At 38.1% G+C, this 24,459-nt stretch overlaps 1 protein-coding gene and 1 long non-coding RNA gene across 9 annotated transcripts in view; both read left to right on the top strand.

The window, feature by feature from the left end:
* MEIS2 (Meis homeobox 2) overlaps positions 1-24,459 on the top strand; it is a 170,842-nt gene that overhangs the window by 68,980 nt on the left and 77,403 nt on the right. The gene's annotated exons all lie outside the window — the stretch shown is intronic.
* LOC110401786 lies at positions 2,591-18,923 on the top strand. Its single transcript, XR_002440604.1, has 3 exons — positions 2,591-2,645; positions 14,949-15,057; positions 18,381-18,923. It is a non-coding gene; the product is annotated as an uncharacterized LOC110401786 (long non-coding RNA).

Raw genomic sequence — 24,459 nt, forward strand, 5'->3', positions numbered from 1 at the left:
ATTCTGATCTCCCTCTCCCTCTCTTCTTTTCTTCTTTTCCTTTCCATTCCCTTTCCTTCCTCGAGACTGAGCAAGACTGCAGTTTTATTTTGGTAACAGCCTACTATGATACAGTTATCAGTGGCCTCAGAAGCCTTTTATTTCCATTAAAAAAAAAAAAAAACAAAGGAAAAAAGAAAAAAATTGTAATTATCCACAGTTTTATGAATCCACCTCCCCTTAATGTTCATTATTTAAACCAGCAGCAATTACAAGTTCAAAGGGGTTTAGAGGGCCAGCAACCCGCATAATCACTGCCAAATTAAGCGGGACTCATTCGTCACAGAAGAGTACACTCTGAGCAGTGAATCATGCATGCAGTGACAGGCACTGATTTACATAAAGACGAAATCTGTGCCCTCTAGGGTTGAGCGTTACTTTATCTCAGTGGCCCTGTGATATATGCATTTTCTTTTGGTGTTAGGAAGGTTTAGAGACTTATGCTGTCTGATACATTATATTTTATTCTCTGCAGCATAACTACTACTGCTGCTAATTCACCTATATGTGTATGTAACCAAGTAATCCAAACTTCAAGACACTTGAGTTTTTAAAAGGAACATTTTGGTCAGAATGCCTGTTTTCTAATATGATTATTCTGAACCTCTCGAACTCCTTTTTTTTCCTTTTTTTTTTTTTTTTTTGCCATAATCGGTTTGCAGATCAAACATTCATTCTTGAAAAAGACTCTGAGCCCTCCCACCATTTAATCAACATAAAAGTTTTCCAAGAACTTATGAATAGCTGTTCTTGTAAAGTGTCAGAGGACCGAAACTGGTTGTACTACTCTAGCTATATCTTGCTGACTACCCCAAAACATTTTAAGTCAGCACCTACCAGAGACATGCTATATGCTCTGCAAGGGCCACATCGTCAAGACCATCTATTCCTCTGGCAGCAGAAGAGGAAAATCCCATTTGTTATAAAGGGTTCCCTTGCCTTTATCATTGTACTCTGCCTCTTTTGTTCTGAACTGTTTAAAAATAGTTTTATGTGCCCCTTTAAGGCCAAGTTCTACTCAGTTCATTCTCCTACACCTGCTGGAGTTACTGTGGTTAGTCATGTAGACAAGGTGAACAGGCCTTGACTCCTGAAGTAGAAAATGAATCAATGCAGGAGGTAGCTCTACAGCAACTAAACAGGAACAGTTGCTTTTGTGCAATTGTTGCCTCCCTTTAGTTATGTTAGCTGTAGCTCTTTCTGTCATCACACAGGACAGTGGTATAAACAGCGCACACAGTGGTTCGAAATGGTATCTAACTGTCCTGTATTGGAGTGGGTTCATCAAAATTTATTTAAGGATGCAGCAGCTACAGATTTTGAGGAATCTCTTTCATATATTGTCACACTATAAAGGAGTTAGATTCTTAGCTAGTAGAGTAGTAGGACACAGTAGAGTGACCACAAAATGTCTGGCTATGGCACCTTGATACAGATGCTGTTTTCTACACTGGCTCTGGTGTAGATTAGAGGTAGCTCACGGTGTCAGGAAGCAACAGTGGTCTTCAGACTTGTTTTTTTCATTTAACTCCAGCTGAGTAAGTCCATATTGTCAACGGTTTATGGGCGTTAGGCCCGATTCCGTGACAAAGGGGAAGGGGACCCATGGGCCCACATCCTGGGAAAAGGGGAAAGGGGAAAAGGGTAGGGAGATGGCCCTGAGAGCAAAGAACAGTGGCAACAATCTGAGGAGAAACAAACTAATTTACTAAATAAGATATCGGAATGCAAAACAACACACTATGATACAATATAATTACAATTTAAGCTGATAAATCCAATACAGAGAGAGAGAATGTCCCAAAACCAAGGTAGGCCTTACTCTACTACCGATGATAAGACGGCTGGAGAGCGAGGTGCTGCCAAGACGAGAGATGGCGGAAAAAGGGACGAGGTCTCGTGATCTCCAAGTTTTTATACTGTGAGCTTTTATCTTTTCCCTCCGGCTGGAAAATGGTAACAGAGAAGCAAAGTACCGTGGGGGATGTAGTAGTCCTTCTCTTCTGAGAACCAGGTACATTCATTACATGATGTTATGATGTGGAGTACCAATAACCGAAAATCATAAAACCATGCCACGTATGTTTTCTGGTCCCACTAGGCTGTTTTAGTGGTAAGAGTAGCAGTATAGCAGAGGCTGGCGTGAGTATTCTGAATGTGAATGCGCAAGCTGATTTTTTGCACACAATCACTTGTATATGAAAGAGGTTCATATTAAATGTACAAATCACAGTGTCATTGCACTGCCCATGCAAGTGACTGTGTGCATGTATGATATCCTCAACAACCCTACATCCTCTAATAGAATCTGCTAAAGAATTTGACTTGTTTAGGTAAACATCATGTAAACTTAAACCCTGTTTGCAGCATGTTTTACCTGTGTAGCAGAAATGCTAAGTCATGGCTTGAACCAGTGATTGAGCACCTGGTGGGAAGGCAGGGCCAACCTAGGGGAACTCACGTGCATGCAATGCACCTGAGTGACCAGAAGGGGGTGGAGCGGGGATCTACCCCTTCCCAGACCTCATTTAAGGGTTGGCAGCGGAGGTGAGGGTATTTCATCTGGAGATCTCTGCCTGCCTAAGGACCTTGCAGGCCTTCTGAAGGTAAGCAGCTTCTTTCTCTTATTTTTTTGTGCCCACTGCTTTTATGTTTGAGTGGATTGTTACTCCCTGTAGCCTCGGATCTTGCTGCTCTGTTGTCATTGTTGTGTTTTCCATCATGTTACAATCTGTGTTTACTTCTGTGTGTAGTGAGAACACCAAAGATCTTATGGGTATTAGTTAAGTACTATTTTCTCCTGGTAGTGCGTTAGTGCTAGAAAAAGGTTTTTATGGCAGTATATAAAAGTTGTACACTGAGTCTAATATGGGTGTAATTTATACTATTCTAAACTCCAGTTAAATGCAGAATTAGTGAAAAGGAGGCTGTAACATGGACTAACAGTTTTCTGTTATAGTCTGTAAATGATTGTGGTGCAAAGGCCATATGTGATGACAGCAAAGTCATATGAATGGACTTCTAAAAGTCAAATTTCACTGTGCGCTATCAAGTTCATGAATCCTAGAAGCTTCTGCTAAGGTCTATGTATGCAATATTACATAGCAAATAACTCATTTTTACCTGAACTATTTCTTATTAAGTGTTTGAAAGATGTTATGGCACTATGTGTAAAATTAGAAATTCTGTCATATTATATTAGTATTTCAAAGAATGTAGAAAACAATGTCATGATCAATGATGGAGAGATGTGAGAGTGAAAAATCTGTTTGTTATACTGTATTCTCTTGTGCTTTATTGAAAAATAACATCTTAATGTACAGAACTTGGCTGCTAGGAGTATTTTCCATTGGATAATTCTGGCTTCTATGTGCTATCTTTAAATTTCTGTTTGTTTACTGTGGTCTTTCACAGAAAAGTGAATCTTACTGGAGTGTTTTAAGAAGTTATGTTCTCACAGGGAACAAGAAGTTGCCAGAAAGGAGTTACAAAGCCTTTGCCCACCTGGTTTCTCACTTTGAGCCTTCACTCAGTTTCATCAGCAGTTTAAGATGTTGAATTTTGTTGACCTGGTTTTTAAGAAATTTAAACTGTTGCAACAGGATTAATCAGAGGTCATTTGTCAAAGTGGCAAGTGTCTTTGTGATTCCTTTAAAGTGTAGCAGAGTAAAATAAGCTTGGTTTTGACTGGTTTTAGAGAACACCCTGTTGGCATGCATGGAATTGGAACACTGGAGCTGTCTCATCCACATCTATTTCAGTCTTTCCAGTTTAAAGTAATTTTGAGAATGGGAATTCTTTAGGAATTGCAAAACAGTGGAATTGCAGGTTGCTGAGGCTTAGATCTGTTTGGAGCATTGGTCAAAGCTCCTGGCATTGAGAGAAGGGAGAACAATGAAAAGAAAATGACACTTCAGTTTTAGATCTAATTATTAAATTTTGTGTAACTATGGAATATGACATTTGTCAAGCGCATATCAATGTCACCTTTAACACTGAGAAGTCTAGGCTACATAGGTGGTGTGGTCTCAAAGGTAAAGGGAACTCTGCAAGTTTCTCTTCAAATCTTTGGAAAGCTTGGGCATCCTTGATTGCAGCAAAGTGCTACACTGCTTTGCAGCTGATATAGTGAGCACATCTAAATACTTAATCAGGCAAACATCTTGTTTTCTTTCATTCCCTTTCTTGTGCATCATCTTTCAGATTTATTTTGATTTTTTTGTTTTCTCTGTGGATAGAGTCTGTTGGGATAGGCTTGAGGTATACACTTGCTTTAATGATTAAATTCTATTTCTTTGGTACAGCCTGTGTAAAATTTTGATGAACTAAAGTACCCATCAATGTTCTTTTTATTGGACATAGTTTGTATATTGTGGTGAAACTATATGCACCCACCTAGGTTATTAGGAAAAACTTAACATGCCACTGATGTGTGGTGAGGAAGAGTTAATTGTGTAGACATCTCAAGACTGCATCAATGAGCAGAGCACCCTGGTCATAAGAATCTAGCATGAATAAAAATCACCAAACAAGTTTTCAGCCAATAGCCCAAGGTAAAATCCTTGTGTTAATAAATATGTGCATGTGAATTAGATCTTTTCTGTCTTTATCATTTATGAATCTCAGTGCTGTAGGTATAGGGGCAGACATCTAGGAAAGATTAAAAAATTAAGCTGGCATGTTTTTTTTTATAGTGTATAAGCACGTGTTGTGTTTATGAATTTGGAAGTATCCTAATTGGAAAGTCCAGAAACAAGACTGATTCTCTCTTTGCCCCTTACTTTTTGGAATGAGGTTTCTTTCACTCCACTGTGCTGCCACCACCTCATGTGGCATTCTCTGTATTCCTACTCTCTGCTTGTAAGCTGCAGCAACTCTGACTGAGCAGCCTATCCTGGTGCTGCCCCCTGTCCCAACAAGAACTCACTATTTTTTGCCTCTGTGTATGAGAAAATGTGAGGAGAACGTCTTCAGTTGGTGTAAGTGACATAGCTCAATTGAAATCCAGTTTTGCCAGTATGCTTACCAAGTATTTATGGTGTAAGTAGTGTGTAGACTTAAGAGTGCTGATGTCTTATGCTGGCAAGTTAGGACTAGGTCCCTTCTTCTGTGCAGTGAAATTCATGAGCTGCATTTTCTGAATACCATGAAAGGAACCTTTAAAGTGTTGATTTCAATCTTTACTGGATTTAACTGAAGGAATCAGTGCCTGCAGTGGTTAGATAGCAATGCTGTTTTACTTCCTAGTTACACGTACACAGATGCATCCAAAAAAATTTGTAGAAGTATTTTTGAGTCAGCTTTGAACTTACACTTAAAAGAAAGTGGGCACAATGCCTACACACTACAAGGGCCACTTTCTTGTGGATAACTAATGCTAAGGTTTGTTAAAACACCTAAATTGGGGATATACGCATCAGGCCATATCCAGAGCACAGTCTCCATTGATTTCTATCTGAACTTATTAAGAGACTATCACCAGCCAGTCTGTGTACAGCAGTTGTGAGAGTCTTCCAGTTAATGCTGTTCAAACTGAGGCTGTTGTAGCCTCTGACAGCTCCTGTAATCAGGGAGTTACTGAAGTAGCTTACGGTCGCCTTGTCTTTGCCATGCTTGTGCCTTGAGAGAAATTTTTGTGACCAGTCTTCCTGAAATGGAAATACTTCAATTTCCTCTGACCCTGATTTATGTTTAGGTGACATCTCCAGAAACGAACCATGTGGAATAATTTGGGGTTTGTTTTCTTGGCACCAAGCCAATATTAAAAAAAATTTAAGAAGATCCCTACCATATAAAAAGAAAGAACATGATGCTTTTCTGTTAATTCTTAGGATGTTATTTTGTAGTTATGTTTTTTTCATGTAAATTAGCCAAGCCATCAGATTTTTTTTTAATTTTTGTTCTGGGAGGGTGGGGAGTAGAAGTAGGGGTTGAATCAGTATCTGTAATGCCTGTACTAAATAAACTAAAATAGTTTTAGTAATTTTCCAGTGAATAGCAAACTTTATCTTTTAACGGTTAAAAACTTCAAGAATTTTAAATTACCTTTGACAGTGTTAGTGTGAGTGAAAGTCTTTAGATAAAGATCCCACTCAACTTTTTGAAGCACTTAAAATATTACCAGAAAATTGATTCTGCGTCTTATTATAGAAATCAGTAGCTATGTGAATAAAATTCTTGGTGGGAAGGTATAGTATACAAAAGGATAAGATTTCTTTTATTGTTTCCAAAATCAAGGTTCATCATCAATGGGCTGAGACCAGTAACTAATCCTGTGTTTGAGAATCTCTACCTTCCTGCTTATTGATTCTAAAACAGCTAGATTTTTATCTGTTGAATGGATATCAGAGAGACAGGAGGTCTAGCAATACTATGACTTCACTGTTATACGTGACATCAGTATCTTTTCAGTTGGTCTTTTGGACTCATGACTTTATTTCTGGTGGCAAAGCCCAATTCTGCAATTGAATTTTGTCACAGTGTTATCTATGGATCAGTGTCTGTGACAGGGAGACAGTGGGCCCACAGGCCTGGAAAAGATAGAAAGGAGGGAGGAAAAGTGTCAGCAGTTTAAGGGCCGGTCCAGACTGGTCTCCTGGCTAATGCAGCAGGGAACCTGCGGACTCACGCCCTGGGGAAGACAAAGGGGAAAGGTAGGGAAATCCTAGATGGATCTAAAACAAAACAGCAGCACCAATCTGAGGAGGAACGTTAATTTACTAAATATTATATTGAAATTGAGGCCAGCAAATCAAAACAGAGTTCAAAGCTGAGATTCCTACTCTGTAAACTGCAGGGGGACCATGTGCTTCTTCGCTGCGTACGAAGAGAGAACTCCCGGTCTGCCAGGTGGCTTCACCAGCCCCCTCGAGGCACAAAGACCCCTGGGCACTGCACCTTCCTCCTCTCTGACTTGGAAAACCAAGCACCTTCCTCCTCTCTGCCTTGGAAAACCAAGCACCCAAAAAAGGCAGTCTGCAAAAAAACCAGGACATTAACTCTTTAACTGCCAGTGCTTTACATGATGTTATGATGTGGAATACCGACAACAAAAAAAACCACAGTACCATGACAAATTTCTGCTAGGTTCATGACCCTAGCTCTTTAATGCCATGACCTGAATTGGGATCATGACCCCTTGGTTGGGAACCACTCTCCTACATCATTGTGCTTGGCCAGTTTAGGATATGAATTCAGATTTATTTGTTTTGTAAATGTTTAAAGCATTACCTTTGTTCATCCAGTTGTTTAAAACATAATTTCCAGTAAATAAAATTGATAGTATAATAATTAAAGTAGACTACTCTGAAACTCATTCACAGCTGTGCAAATGATAGATATGAATATTTCTATGGATATAGCTTAAATGACTGCTGTTAACTGTAAGCTATTAAAAATGCCTCCATGCGTACTGTTAGAGAAACTAGATACCTGATAAATCCAAATCTCTAAATACAGTGTATTGATAACAGATGTTAGTAGTTTGCCTCTGCACCTTGCTTAAATTATATGAAGGAAAAATGTTAGGTCATAAAATCATTAAGGCTTATTGTGTAATGAGAGGTACTTTAAGGCTGAGATCTCCAGGCTAAGGATATGGCCAGGTGGGACTGGTCTAAGATCTTCAGAGTCAGTATAATGTAAGGTGTTGCTGTACTGATGAAACATCTGGGATACGTACCAAAAAAACCAGCTGCTCAATCAACATAGCAACACTTTACATGCATCATTGGTTGAGGTCTTTTTCCTATACTGAAACATTAACTTTCTTCTTTTAGCCTGGAAGCTAGAAGACAACAAAACAAGTAACAGTGCAAGTATTACAAAACTGTAAATGAAAAGGATTAAGCTTGGTGTGTGAACCACAGATCAAAAAAAAAAAAAAAAAGACAGCACTTACACTGATTTTGCTGTCACCAGAACTGCTTCAGTTTACATTCCCCAGAGCAGTTTAGAAGTTATTTAAAACTTCGGTGGGAGTTTCTGTTTACTTAATGGAAACGAGCAGAGGCAGACCTCTGGAAACTGTGTATGCAATTGGGATGGACTGCAGAATTGGTGTGTCCATTGGTTCACAGGCAAGTTTGACCTGTGTAGTCACATATGCATGATTTGTTAATGGTGATAGATAATTCACTGATGTGACTCCTCATGAATATCTTCTACAAATAAAATATGTTGTGCGTTCTTTTGACGTGATTTATATACACTTAGGACTTGATCCAAGTAGCAAAGAAGCTAATGGAGAGTCTTCCTTGAGAGCTGGAGCCAACAGAGATATACGTTTTCGGTATAGGAAGGCTAGGCTTAGAGTCTGGAACATTTTTTTGTTTAACAGATAAATATTTTAATTAAATTGCCCTTGAAGATTGTCAGAGATGCCTGAAGACTGACATTTCTCTGAATAAGAGTTGCTCAAGGGAAATAGTTATCCAAGCCTTTGCACAAGGTGTAGTAGCAAACCAGTCTTGCAAATTGCTCAGATGAAATTCTCCTCAATTCTTTTGGCTGAGACAAACAGCAAATATGTCAGTGAGATTCTGGGTAGGGTATGTGAGGTGAACATTTATTTGAGTGCAGGGCCTCTGTTTCTCAACAAACTTAGTGAATGAGGTGAGTACTGTTGAAAACTCATCCCTTGTTATTATGTATGGTTCTATACAAACCTAGCCATCAAAGGAGACTTTGAATTATTTGCACAGAGGATGCAGTGCAGATGCTGGATGGTAAGGTCACTAGTTTGATTCAGATTCAAGACAGTGTCAGAGATGACAGCAAAAAATGAAGGTTGGATATGCTATACAGCATAGCTTTAGAATTTTTTCGACAAATTTATAACAGGACTCAATTTTCCAATATTTACATGCTAAGTGAATGGGAAAGCTTTTCATAATGAATGCCTGCATCAGCACTATATCAACATACATTACATTTTTACAAAGGCTATTTTTGTTATATATGTTTAACAGGCATAACTATTTTGAGGGAAAAGTTTTACTTGTGAGAAGTTAAGAAGCGTGTTCCTCTAGATGAAGGGAGGGATTGAAAGCTGTAGAGTGCTCACTGTGATATGTATTACAGCCATAAACCTTGAGATAAAAATGTAACACTGGAAGTATTTAGATAATTTGTTTTGAAGTTTCTAAGCCATTAAATAAGGTAACAAATATCAGGTGAAATACTTATACTTTTGGTTGCATACCACATGCAGTGGCAAGCTAGCTCAGATTTTTAAGCAGGTATTTCAGATACTGGATCCTCAGAGGCAGTGACCAAAATTAGGGATCTACCAAGACTGAACTTTTAGAGAGTTTGGGCTATGGTGACAGTATAAAGTTTAAAATACAGCCATTTAGTGAGACCACTGAGAAACAATAGGAAAGTTATGTCACAAAATAACAGTATTACTTTGCATGTTCAAGAACTAAATACAACTTCAGATTTTTCCTGATACAGTGTAATGACCACACATACAAACAATAGCTAAGATCAAAGGACATTTCATAGGTTGCTAAGTGAAGGACTTCAGAATTGGAGAATGTCAGATAGTCTCCTTGTTCTCAGCTCTACTCTGTATGTATATCCTTTGTGGTGAATGAAGCCCGTATCCTCTCACTGGAGAGGAGAGAAAATTAAATGTATTCATATAGTTAAAGCCTGCATCATGATATGTATATACAATGGATATTTTCCTGGGGCAAACAAAAAGCATTTTCCCAGTCCAGTGATGCATTTTTTTTTTTTTTGCTGACTTCTAGGCCTACTGTAAACAGCACATTAAGTAGAAAGCAATGAAATTTTGAATCTTGTTAACATACCTAAATACAGGAATCATCAATGTGTCATCTTACAGGAATTGTTTCACCTATCATTCAAATGCAGATATTTCTGTGATGATACCTCTCACTTCTCTTAATAAAGCGCACGCACAAAAAAATACAGAACTATGTAGCACAGGAAGTAAGGGGAAACATGATGAAATCCAGCTGAAGTTCCAGGAGGAACTCTAGATAGATAACAGGAACTTGGAGAGGATACCATGATTAACATTCATACTTTATATTTTCTCTAAGGGTTTTACAGAGCTTGCAATGTGATGGTTAACAATCATAGTGGAGTATTGTCCCCTAACAACTGCTTGGTCAGATAAAGTGGGAAAATATTTTGAAAGTTATGTTTGGGGAAAAAATAAATAAAATGGCCCGGTTTCCTTAAAGCTAAATCCCTGTGTTTATTACAAAATCCATAGGATACATGAATATCTAGTAACTAAGAAAATCAGGTCACCTGTGGCTGTTACTGTTTTAGCCTTTGTCTTCACATGGATTTGTGCTGCACGGAGTGTGGTAATGTATCCTGGTTGGGGGTCTCAAATTAAGACAACTAAGAATAAAGGATGAATAAAGATGGCTGCCTGATTCTTAGTATATTTCCTCTCAGTAGTGCCTGATTTTCAGGCACCACATTAAAAAATAAAAGAATACTAACAACATTTTTTTTTTTAGACTGACATGATGCGAAGTGAGGAAACTAGGCAACAGAATAAACCTGTTCTCCCCTTTCTACGTTGTCCCTTTTTACCCTAAACAAATACTTTATTCTTTTTTTCTCTCTTCAATATGTTTTGTGGGCCCTTGAAGTATCTGTCCAGTAGCTGGTGAAGGCTAACATGGAAATCTTTCCCCTCACACAGCATTGCTACAGGTTCTCCTGTGGAAAAGAATTGATCCCTTGTACTTCATCAAAATCTTGTTTCTATCTTCAAAAAGTTTTTCTTCTCAAAATAAACATTAATTAAAATATTAATTTTCTCCTACTTTCATGCAGTTGTTGAGAGCTGTAGCAGCGTTATTTTTTAATACATAAATGTAAAAAAAAATTATTCTGGATATTAATCATCTGTGATGTTGTGTAAACCAAGTGACATATGGATGCAAATTAATTGATAAGAGATAATGTAAGAATTGTGAATTATTGCTTGGGATAAGAGATCAATAGAAATTGTCATCAGGCTATCAATATAGAGGTCTGCTGACTACATGGCCTTCTTTTCCACAGCCATCTGGAAGATCACAGGCTCCATTAACTTCCAAGAGTAGATCATCAAAACAGGTGCACTGCACTGGCAAGCAAGAAATACCTTGAGCAGAAACTAAAAAATACTATGGATGAGTCATGAGAATTCTGTTATTCTTCAGCCTCGTCCTATCAGAAGTACCCTGTTAGGGCATACTCTAACATTCAAAGTAGGATTATTAGCTGTACAGTGACTGTGAAAGTGATGGGCAAAAGTAATTTGAACAACCCCATTAGCTTGAAAGGGCCTTAGTATTCAAGTAGAACACAATGTCCTAAAGTTCCAAATTCCCTCCAAAAACTTTGGTTTGTAAATAGCGGGGAAAGTTTAAGATAGTGAATTGTCCTTTTACAGAAAAGTGCATCACATGATCAAATAAAATACTGAAGTAAATGTATAATTTTTGCAATTTCTGAAGTCATTGTTATATAGGCCTATCTACATTTCAATAAATTATAGAATCATAGAATCCTTGGAGTTGGAAGGGACCTTTAAAGGTCATCTAGTCCAACACCCCTGCAATGACTAGGGTCATGCACACCTAGATCGGGTTGCCCGGGGCCTGATCCAGCCTTGCCTTGAAAATGGAACTAACCAAATGCAACTAACACTTTTTTGTCTTTTTACATAACAAATTAAAATGCAAAAAATCCTCTCTGCAATTATTGTGTCAGAATCTACAGTACCTGCAGAGATTCTGTTAAAATCCAAATGTGGTATGGGAGAGCAAGTTGAAGCTGGAAGGAGAGCAGTATGACTTCACTGCCTCCTTTTGCTGTTTTTTTTCTTTTTGGCCTTGCAGTGAATAATCAGCTGAACTTGGATGGCATAGATAGACTGCTATATAGGCTGCCGAGCTCTACATTTAGCAGACCTGCCAAATCTTGTACAGTGAGATAGAGACATTTGTCTGACTTCTCTCACACTGTCCCATGTATTTTCAGCAAACAAGTCATGCACTTGCAGCTTTTCTTTTGGGCTCTTCTCTTCTGCTTTATGATCCCTTGTGCCAGACAGACCTCAACAGCCCAATCTGTGTCTGTCAGTCAGCCCCAGCCTGGGCCCTGGAACATTGTGGAGGGGAGCAAAGCTGCTGTGCTGGGCTGCTGTTCATATTCTTCATAGATGTGGCTCCAGCAATCATAAGGGCCCTGACAAAGACATAACTGGAACACAGACTCTCTACCATTATGTGAGAGGATATGTGCCTCCCTCACAACTCTCCCCCTTCTCTTGTTCTGCATTGACCCGACATGGAGGGTCACATGCACTGGAGTCTTGAGAAGATGAAAGTCTATAAAACTGCTGTATAGCTGGGAAGAATGTGTTTCTTATATAAATAATATGACCACAGGTATATGATTCATTCCCATGCTTCCAGAAGGCAGTAAATCTGACCTCAAGTAAGTGTAAATAGATTGCAGGCAACCTTCTGCAGTTAGAAGCATGTCCCGAGAGTTAGATTTGAGGCTTCATTTAATTTTCTTGTAATCAGAGTAATAGTCTCTTTTGCCATGGTCTAGAGGGGAAATAGTCTTTCTAGGTTAAGTTTCAGGGAGCTCTCAGATGCTGTTATCTATCACAGTCCTCTACCATCACCCTAGTGCAGAACTTAAGCGTGGGGGTAGCACTGAAGATAGTAGAAATCAATTATCAAGCAATAAACATGGAGATCTCATTTGTTCTGAGCCTATCCTTATGTCCTTTACTCATGTCCTCTTCTGCGGTGTCCAGTGAGACTTCCAAGGTTAAATAAATGCCACGAGGGACAAAACATGTTGAGATTGATCACCAGGAATAGTTAGCATTAGTGGTACATCTGTGTAAAGAAAATTGGAAATAATTCACACAAATGCAAGTACTAGAAAAATCTGTGAAGTGCAAGTCTGCAAACATTTTTTAGCTGGCATGGAATATTGAGTTTAGTCAACTTTAACTGAACTTTCTACACTTTCCTCTAGATACTATATTGGAGAGAAAGGCCCGTTCTCTCTTTTAAAAGTAGGAGTGAAAACACCACAGTACTGCAGAATTTAACATGTTTTGATCTGTTTCCTAGAACTATAACAAGGGTTTTTACCTTTAACTTCATTTTTTTTATCTTTCATTGATGAAAGTATGGAGTGGATTTTTTTTTTTTTTTTTGGAACTCTTTACTAGAGCAATTTAATTTCATTTCAGAAAGGGAGCCCTATAACTTCTTAAGAGGACACCTCGCTGTTGCTTGTTCCGCAGATTCTTCAGGATAATGATTCTCTTTAACGTTAGTTCTTGCTTTCAAGAAACCAAGAGGTCTGCCTCTTATCAGCATGCTGTAACTGCAAAAGTAAGAGATGGAATTTGGCATCTACTGTTGGAGACAGTCTAGGTATTTAGGGGATTCCAGTGATCACAGGAGTACCAGAGAAAGTGGGAAATTTGGGTAGCAGCTACCCCAAAGTGTGTGGGGTGGATGGCAGCTGGAGAGAAGTACTGGGGAGGCAGCTAGAAAGAAGTACCAGAGTCCTTACTCTGATAGGGGAGGATGTCAGTTGGGTTTCTGAAAGGCCTGTGTATGTCCAAGGCTCTACCTGGCAGTTTTCTGAAAAGAGGGAGAGAGGCATGGCTTTGGGCATGGAGCTGGGGAAGAAAGTGGCTGGAGAAAAATCTGAGACGGCTTAATATGTAATGGTATATATGGTGCAGAGAGGTATGTGCAGTTTTGCCATCAAGAACAAAGCAGTGTAAGGAGAAGAGTATGGTATTTTCTTCTCTGCAGCCTGCATCATAAATTAACCTGAATGTTAAGGTGGATTGGCAGAGACTGATAGAACCAATCAGTGCCAGCCAGGCTTTGCCTCATTTGATTCGTACAGCATGTAGGAAAATCCAGCAGGTTAAGTCCTATCCAGTCCTGTTTAAAAGTTCTAGATGTTTCCATCTAGATACCTCATTGCTTTGCTCAGATAGACTTCCAAAGAATTTATCCTGAGGGGCCATTTCATCTTGCACTGCAGTTACAAGGCATTAGTTCATGCACTGCTGGTATGTCAAAACGTGTAGCTGATAACTTGGATACATCATTAGTTATTCCTACCTCAGGTGAAAAAAAATAGCTGTCTAAAGTGCCGCTCAGTGTGCATGTTCTGCAGATTCTCACTGTGGGACCTGTGGTTACCTCAGCCTGATGATTGCTCTGCATTCTTCCAGTGTAGACACCAAGAGCTGTTGAAAATAATTGAGACGCTTGTCAACAGAGTAGGAGACTGGACTTCATCAAAACTGTTTTAGTCTCCAGGACTGATGACCTTTTGATGGAGTTTGTTTTAGTCAGGAATTAAGTGTCCAATGCTGTGCTGTGTGAAGTGCCTTCTCTGAGGTGCCAAGGGTCCCTGTTTTCTCTCGCAGGCACTCTGGGGCTCAGCATCTCTCTGAAGGCACTGAGCACATTGCAGAACAGGGCTTCAAACTGCTTTGGAAAGGAGGCACCAACTTTCTACTTCTCTGTTTATTTTTAACAATGAATTTAAATTTGAAATACAGAATTATTATGAGTAATGCTCTTTTCATTGAGAATGCAAGCTATAAAGGAAACTCATTTAGCAGATTCAGAACAAAATCACTTCATTAGCTAGAACTGGTTATAAAGGCAGGTACTAAAATGTGGGAAGAATATGTGCATATCATTTTGCAGTAAAAAAATTCCAAAACCTGTGCAATTCCCTGACTGTCCTCTGCTATTAATATTATTATTATAGTAATGATCATAATGCATAAAGAAAAATATAAGGTGTCTGAGTGTTTGCTTATTTCCAATGTGTTTTGTTTTTTTCACTGCTGTAAACTGAGCCAGCTGATGAACAGCCTCTAGGGAGGAGACAGGATCACCCTCATTTCCTGATCAGCCTTGCACCAGCAAAAAAACTAATGAAAGAGAAGAATGTAATGGCCTTGCAGCCCAGGTAAAAGGTTCAGGACAGTTCACGAGTCAATTGATTTCTAATCTTACTTTATGTTATATTTCACTTTCGTTTTAAAAAGAAAGCAAAACGAAACACTTCAGTGTCAAAATGCAAATATATGTTTGGCAACAATGTGCTGTTTTTATGTTGCCTTTGAAAAGTGAGTATAAAACCTCTCACAGCAGAGGGACAATATATTTATGTGAATTGCCGTAGCGGTGCTCTAAACAATTTGGCAAATTCTTGTTTGGCTATGTGAAAATGTATGGGGTTACATCAGCATATATATATACATACAAATGTATTCCAGGGTGGAAATATTTAATTAACCTGTCTGTAAGCATAAACAGCAAATCTGCACTGAGTACATTATCAATTAATTTACTGAAAATTGCACAATTGACCATTTCTTTACTGCACTATCTCAGCATGGAGAAGAGAGAGATATTAGTTGCGTTGCTGTAGAACACTGAGATTTCTGTAAGTCGTGATCTGCTGGCATGTAATAACTCGATCTGCTTCATGCAGACAAAATATATTAAAAGTACGGACGAGTGAAGTTTGTGCCCCAGGGAGAAGGCAAGATAATGCATTGAAATTGTTCAGAGGTAGTTAGATGCCTAATGGTCTAATATGTGAGCTATGTGAGGTCTGGGGTCTGGTTCTCATAAATTCTGGCTAGACTGATCCTGTAATTTCAAGCAAAGGATAAAAGCGTTAACCAGAGTCATCAGTGTTCAAGGTCCATGATGCTAGATATTATTCATGTGAAGATTCAAGAAAAACACTAAAAGGAAAGCTCTGAAGCATATGTGCTTGTATGTGAAAATATACATGTGTATAAAAATATGAGCTGTATTGTGTGTGTATGCACAGAAACATGCACATAAGTGAATGCATAAAATAAGGTATGTATTGTTACATAGAAATCATGTTAACAATTAAGAGCAAAAATCAGATTTCCTTATTTTAATCTGATTAGCAAGTGAATGGATGAAATGGCAAAATGCTAGATCTTACTTTGCCACTGTTACCTTGTAATATATATCACATCAATAACATTTTTACACTTGGCATCTACCACTTTTTTATGACTGGTTAATAGATATTAGCAAAGCTTGCTTATGATTACAGCAAAATGTTATTAATGCAATGCCAATACACTTGCTTTCTCACTTTAAACAGCAGCTCTAAGCGTATTAAACCAATGATGTCACTCTGGTGACTGAGTAGTTGCCACTAGAATTGTGTATTATGATTCCTGATAAATGAGTGAGTGTAGCATAATGTTGCCTTAATTCATGCTTAGAATTTTGCATTGTCACTGCACATTAATCAAGAATTTGCTGTCACAAAAATTGTAGAGCTGTAGAATTAAACCAAAATGGCAAAAGAAAAAGCTAAATCTATCCCTTGTACAGACCTTGTATAATGCAGCTTAAGTGATACAAATATGCTGGACTTCATAGATTTAATTTAGCTTTAATGTTTCCTTGATCAGTGTTTAAGGTACAAATCCTAGATGTCATCAATTTCCCTAAACCTTCCAAGTATGTCTTGATTTAAGAACTTGGAGCTTTTGTCTTTCAGAGTATGCATGAAGTATAAATGTTTTAAGCAACTGAGTTGAATATCATTTTGCCTTTATTTTGCCTTTGAAATTTAAATGGAGGACAGGATAGGAAAGGCAATCAACAAGGAAATTCCTTCAGTTACTTTCAAAATTTTTTCTTTGTCCATGGTATATCCCTGTTTGCTCCTTTCCTGTTCTCTGATAAAGTGTTCCCTTGAACAACTCAAATAGTCATGAAGATTTTCCATCTGCACAGGAGGAGATAGATGTACAGGAGACTGAGCATGAGTTGGAAGGGGCTAGAGGATGAGTATTGCATGTCACAGTGCCCCCACAGAATTGAAATAGATGCATTTGGATCCCATGATCTGTTGGAATGAGACAACAGGTTCAGTGAAGGAGGAGCTGGAACTGTTCTGGTTCTATGCAATCCTTTCTCCATCTTGGAATTATGAGAGAGAGATGATTTAAAGTCCTGTTACCACTCCCTCTGAGCTGATGTTTTGTAGGGTTTCTTGAGCAGGGTTACATGCTATTCCAAGCTCAAATTGCTACAGTAATTTAAAAAAAAAAAAAAAAAGTTGGCTCTCTTGGAGGCTTTAGTTCAAAATCTGTATCTCTTTGAAAAGAAGGCGGCTTTTGCCATTATTAAATGTAGCTTTTATGTAACATTTCCACATGTGTTTTCAATTATTATTTTGAAAATTACAGATTTTTGTCAACTCTTAATTACAGGGCAATAACACACCCATGTCTGTTTGACTGACTCATTTGGATGATTGTTCTGACAAAAGCAAAGCTCATCTGGCAGGTTTATAAGGCTGAACTATCCAAAACCGCCTCTAATTTTGAGCTTTTTGACTCAAAGCTCTGATTTGCACATGCAAAGATCGTAAGCATATGCAAACTATGCAGTTCTATGTATGACCGCTTGACCTATGAAAACAAATTAGTTAGGTTTATGCCACCCAGAAATTAGAGGTCAGACAAATGCATTTTAGATAAACTGCCCCTTGAAATTTTAGTACTAAGTTTTATAGAGCAATTGCAAACTATCTAGAGCCACTTTTCAGTAATTAAATGAGTTATTAGGTGGAAAATTGGCAGACTAATGAGTAATTTCAGACACTAAAACCAGCCTCCACTGGCAGTATTAATGAAGGTTTAGATATTTTCAGATGTTATAAAAGCTTGCACAGTTGATAGACCCAAAATCAAATATGTTTGAGAATATGCATATATTTTCACCTCTGTGTGACATCTTAAGACCTATTAACTTCCCAAATGAAGATGAAATATAGATGGTAAGTATAAAAGAAAGCCATGCTGTTTCTCAGATTAGAGACATTTATTTGTGTATTGTTGTCTTTCTGTCTGTCTGATTTACTCTGAGGAGAGCAAAGATTGTACTGAAATACAGAAGGGGAATCGGAACTCCCTTATGTTTCAGCATTTTGCTTACCCTAGAGAACTGATCATACAAGGCAGCGTCCAGGGACAGCATGACCTGTGAATGCTCACAAATCAAAACACAGCTGGCAGGTTTAATTTTAGGTTCTTTAGCCTTGATCATGTCCCTTTAATGTACTGAGTGGAAAAAGAAAGGCATTTAAAGTACAGGAAACGTCACAGAAGTCCAGTTACAAATTCCCCTTTAAATAGAGCCTCTACACTGATATGTTTTTCCTAGTCTTTGGTTTTGTTTAATTTTTGTGATTTGTTTTTTTTTAATGCCTGTGAAATTTTACAGATTGACAGTCCTGGAGACAGAACTCCCCTACCAACAGAATGGTTACTTCAATCAGAAACGGCAACATGCATTTCCTACAATGACATGCCAGAGCCCTGACCTAAAGGGACCACCCTTAGGCTTGAGAATATAGTTTAATTTTCACACCTCATTCACAGCCTTGTCTTAGACAAATGGATAAACAATGGGATTTATTTTTATTTTCTATTGAATTTAATGGGAGGAAGATGGGCCTCAGACCTTGTCTTTCCTTAGCATCATTTTGTGAATTTTTGAGATTTTTTTTCCAAGATGCAGTAAAAGCTCGGGATTTCCATGCAGAGATTTGATGGAGAGATTGCAGGAATTATAAACTGTGCTTTTAAAAAGCAATATTTGTTGCTTTTCCTACAACATTCAATATTCAAAATATCTTCTAGATCAGTCAGTTCCAATCCTTCAAATGTCAGAAAGTTATGTTCTAAACAAAATGACCTTATATTTCAGTGAAGGTGGCTTTCTGTCTTAAAAACATTGATATTCAGAATTTTTGGAGAATTGCATGCGTAAAAAAATAAAAAAAAATAAATAAAAAATAATAAAAAAAAAAACTCTGAGTTTTACCAGAATATCATATTGCTTTGCTACTACACCTTTTATATTTTTTTAATTAAAAAGACTATATACAAAAATTTTAGAAATACTCTTTATAACTATTTTTCTATTTGTAACAATTTTTAATTCTTAGTCCTCTTTTCCACGAAGTTTATGAAGTCTGCTTGCTGGGTTTTGTTTGTTTGTGCACTCTAATGTATGCTCTTGATCCCATCTTGTAAGCATACCAGCCCTGGAGAAAAACAAAATCTGGACAGCTTGCCTAGCCCACTGGGTGTGAAATGTGAGAATGTTTCACTGTGCATTGCTGCATTATAGTACACAATTTGATCCAGCAGCAACATTTTCAGTTCCATCATAAAGATTTCATTCCTATTAAACTCTAAAGGATTCCTTCCTAACTTTAAGTGGCAGCCAGTCTTCCAGGAAAGGAGTCAGCAAGACTTTTCCAGAATCCATAAGCTCAACCTAGAAAAAAAGCTAGAAAAATGAAAATAGAATGGTATATGACTTTACTCAAATGTCCAGCCCAAACCAATCCACCAAACTTGAAATTCATTATATATTTTCCTTGAATTCTTTAGATCAGTTAATTGTTTCAGGTTCCCGTTTTCTTTCTACCAATAGAAAACCCTGTTTTGTGTGCCATCTTGTTTTAGTCAAATTGAAGAAATGGGGCCTTAAGTAACAATTTTGGGCCGCGTAACATTTTCGAAATGCAGTGCAGTGCAAACACTGTCTCTGAGACAAGTTCTTGTGTTGTACTCTTTTAAGTATTCTTCTTACTGATACAAAATTATTCACCAGGGGAGAAGTATCTTCACTTCTTTGACTGCTTAAGTTATTTGGCATTTGCTCTGCTCTGTAGAGCCAGGCTACTGCTGAAGACCATGAGTTAGCACATTCTTATTCAGAGTCAACCCTAGAAAGCAGTTGATCAGAAAATAAAAAGATAGAAGCTTTATCAGTTTGCAAAAATTATACTGTGTTACACAACCAAGCTAAATTTTTCAGACAAGTTAGAAATATAAAGATACATACAACAGAAGATACTTGACCCAGTTAAGAAGTCTTATTTAACACATTATATACTTACATTACATATCTAATGAGCTATATTTTAAAGCAGTGTTCTTAAAATAGAAAGTCGAGATCTATATAAACAGAGCCAATCTTAGGATTTTAAATATTGAGTTTCTAATCCTGAGATACAGCATGTACAGATAATCTCAGATGGCAATGTCCAATTCAGAACCTTTGAAAGACAGCTAAAACCTCAAGAAAAAAATCAGACAAAATAGATTTGGAAAAAACAGTGGCAAAAAAAAAAAAAAAAAAAAGAAGAAGAAACCATGGTACACATTATTTATCAGTGTTAAATAATTATGGAGACCTTTACTTTGAACAGTCTTAGTGCTCCCATGCTTGAGAGGGAGGGATTTGAAATTTGGCAGGTGAACATTAGAAGTTTGCTTTTGCTTCCTGTATTAAAAATGTAAGAAATTAGCTATGGTTTAAGACTGAGTTAAAATCACAGTTCACAGATGCTTACTGAATAATTCTTGGGTTTTGATAAATAAACTTCTAAAAATTCTGTCTTAAGCAGCCATACTCATGAATCCCCCACCATCTCATGCTGATAAGACTGCATTTGTGATGTAGAGGGATGCTACACACTGTGGTAAGGCTGCTTCAGAGTTCCTGAGATAAGAGTGATAGGCAGGCGTTGAAACAGTGAACTGTTGTCCTTTGCCACCTGTTCCCTCAGGGAGGTCTTCTTGTACCCAGGATTGGTGGAGGAGGCTCCAGTGATACATGTAGAGGGCACCAAACTGTCCAAGGAGAAAGATGTACTTTGTGTCACACTGACTGAGGTGCCAAGAAACAAAGGAGGAAATAAAGGAGAGCTGGCTGAGTAAGGAGACTGGCACTGCACTGGGAATTTTAGAGACTTGGATTGTAAAGGAAAGGAGTTGGAGCACAGGGAGAAGGTGACTGGCAATTAACTGCACTAGGAGCAAACTGGAAGGAGGGAGCAGCTTGGACATGGGATCCTGGGACCACAGTATGATGAGCTAGCAAGAAACATTATATCCAGTGAGGTGCATGTTGGATGAAGGATCTGACCTCATAGTCACCATTTCATTGCAAGAGAGGAGCCTCGCTCACAGTGATGCACTCCTTTGAAATGTTTTGTAACCACCATCACTGGAGTCAATCATTACAGGAAAAAATGACAGCTAGCTTTACATTACTTCTCTGTGGTTCTTCTTCCCACATGGATGTGACATGAGGAGGACACAGGTGCAGCACCTGTGGTCAGGCCCACATCAGTGGAGAAGGCCTGTTCAGAGTATGTCCTGCTTGGAGCCAGAGCAGCACGCACTCTGTCTGTGGGGGGGTGATGCAGATGCCAGCATGTGCAGGCTGGAGCATGTTCAGTACAGATGGAGTCTTTGAAGAATTTAGCTGACAAACTCTTAAATGTCTTTACTGAACTAGTGCTAATTGAGAAAATTCAAAGGTTTATAGCTTGGCCAAATGTGGGTGGATTTTCAAAGAGATAGCAAAAGGCACATCCCCAGAGCAGGGCCATCTCTTCTCCAAATGTTATGCTTCTGTTCCAAAGCATGCTCTCCTCAATTAAACATAGTGAGAAACAACATACCAATATATTTTTTTATTTCATTTTCAGAAATGGCTGAATCATTTTTGATAAAACTTTCCAAAATAATTGAGGGTTGAGCAAACACTCTGCATGCTAAATATCAATCTAGAAAGTGGGATTTAGCAAAAGGAAATGCTGTCTTACAAGAGGCGTATCTGCTCTGCCTATAATAAACTTAAAGAGCAAATTTTAGGAACCCTTTCTCAGGAACTAGGAAGAAAGGGACTGGCATTAAGTTACTGCATATTTGCAGTAGTGCCTGTGAGGCCAGTATTTGCCTCTCATATTGACTAAAATGTTTGCGAGTGTTAATTCAGTGCAGGTATTATCACCTATATGGAAAGGTTACCCCTGTGATGTTGCCAAATTTAGTGAGGCTTTGGCAGTTACATAGTGATAGCAAATCACCCAGTCACTTAAGTTAAAGTTGCCTCAGGGCAGCTTTAATTTGTGTACCTAACATGCTCAAAATATTTCTAACCTTCACGTTGTAGAGTCAGCATGGTGTATTCATTCAAAGTACATCCCGTCCCCTCTCTCATCACCTTGGATTTGTTACTAACTTCCCACTTCATAACATACTGACCAAGTATTCCTCTGAATCATAAAAAGTTCCGGTAGATGGACAGCAGTTTTGTGTTTGTGTTTATAAAAGAGATGCATTTTATCATTTTTCTGTTGTACCCAAACAAATCTAAATTATGCAAATCCTAACTTATAACCATCTGTATTAGAGCAACAGTGCATAGTGTTGAGGCTGTAGAAGAAACATTGCTTTTTGACCTATAGTTAGAATGCATACCTTTATGTCCCATCCCCCCGCTCCTTTTTGCAAAAAATAGTATATAATACATTTCCATTAGGGAGGATTTAAAAGTATATTGTATTTATGATGGCTAACATTCTAGACTGGTATCACTGTGGAAATGAATAAACAAAAGTCAACTTTCACCAAAACAAAACTTTCCTTCAGGTAATGAGTTCCAAATTAGAATGAGTATCAACATGATTGTAAATTCACACAATAACTTTTGCATTACTCACCTAATTCAGGTGCTGTTGAGCACTTCTTCATACTGGATGCCATAGACATGAGCCTGAGATACTTAAAGCATAGTGCAGAGCAACAGGATGCCAAAGGTGTGCCTGAAACTGGCAAATGCTAGCTACTGTAGGAATCTCGAAAAACTGGAAAAGCCTATGACCTCAAAAGCTATAGATGCTCAGTTAGCGAGTAATCATAGTATAATCTGCAGGAAGCAGTAGTTGTCAGGTTCTTTCATTTGTCAAATCAGAATGACAACAGTGCTTTCACAACTACTGTCAACAGTGTAGTGCCATCACAGGTGGAAATGGAATAAGTTCTTTGGGAAACTTCTAGAAGCTTGGGAGATACACGGAACAATCAATGAGGAGTAATAGGAAGGTAGGCATTTGGTATGCAGTTAACTGAATGGTTTCTTAAATTGTGCCATTGGATGCCAGAAAGTGTAAGTGTGGAATTCTGGCCCCAGGTTGGGAGGGAGGTTGAGGGGGCAGGGCAGGAAAACTGTATGTGGTGCAAGGCTATGGTGCCTGGAGTTTAGGGAAAGTGCTACACTTTTGTGCATGTTCTTCGTGTTCCAGGTTGTATTGTGCTAATAGTCCTTGATCCCAATAGAAGAATGTTTGTTTATTTTGCTAGGAAGAAGGACTTGTAATTTTTTGTGTAGAACAGATTTGGCCGCATAACTTCAAGTATATTACTAACCTGAAGAAAGGCTATATGAGGTTACTAAAAGGAGTTTGGCTGAAGAAAAGGCTCCTTACAGTTGCTTAAAAGTAGTGCAGCTTAAGGTATTTTATACAAGCCTATAAGGCACTAGATTTAAATTGGTGTGCAGTGAAACATTTAAATATACTATAGTAAATGAAATGTGGTCCAGTAGGTTTTTTTATGGTCTAGCCATGCTTTTTCTTTTCAATCACTAGCCTGGGGCAAACAAGTTGCCTTTAAAACATCTCTTTTAGCTACGCTTCTCTCACCTCTGTCTTTTAGGAAGTTTGATTTCTTTTTTCATTTCTTTTCTCTGATAAAAAAGAGCTGAGATCCTTATTATGAGTTATTTATCTCTTATGTTCAATCTATTTATCTGTTAATGGATGTACTGCTTTAGAAGTGGTTTATATTACTAATTAATTTAATTTCACATACTGTACTCCATGTTAACACATTTTTTATTATACACTATAATGTGATATGGGGCTCTCCCTCAGCAACCTTACCTTAAAGCTCTAATTGCTTTCCTCTAAGCATCAGCTCATGTTTGATTTATCTGATTTCTTTGCATAAAGATTCCCTGGTTTACAACGTGTACACAAATCATTAAGATGGTGGTGATGTTTATCTAGTAAACTTACAAACTGGTGGTAGTATACAACCCTTTATGAATTTATGACTGGCCAATAAGGAGAAGTGTCAGAAGCCCTGTTGATTCTGTTGGGTCACTTTGTTAGTTTATGTTTGGAGTGACAACATAAGCACTTCCACTGACTTACGCAGTGAATTGAAAGATTGATGCCTGCAGTCAAAATCTGTCATGAATTTCTAGCTTTATTTTTCTTTTTTGAGGGGAAAAGGTGAATGGATTGGAGAGGAGGAAAGGAGTAAGACAGCTTGAGCATGTTTGAAGGCAGTGCGGCCTTCATATGAGATACACTGTTGTTTACATAGAGGAAAAGCTGAACCAAAATGCCAGATCCCCAAGCTATGTGAAGTTCAGAATCTGGATCCAAGTATTGCAGCTTGAATTCTCTCTGGCTCTCAAGAACCTAAAT

This window comes from Numida meleagris, chromosome 6, assembly GCF_002078875.1.
Source record: "Numida meleagris isolate 19003 breed g44 Domestic line chromosome 6, NumMel1.0, whole genome shotgun sequence".
In the NCBI taxonomy this organism is placed as follows: Eukaryota; Metazoa; Chordata; class Aves; order Galliformes; family Numididae; genus Numida; species Numida meleagris.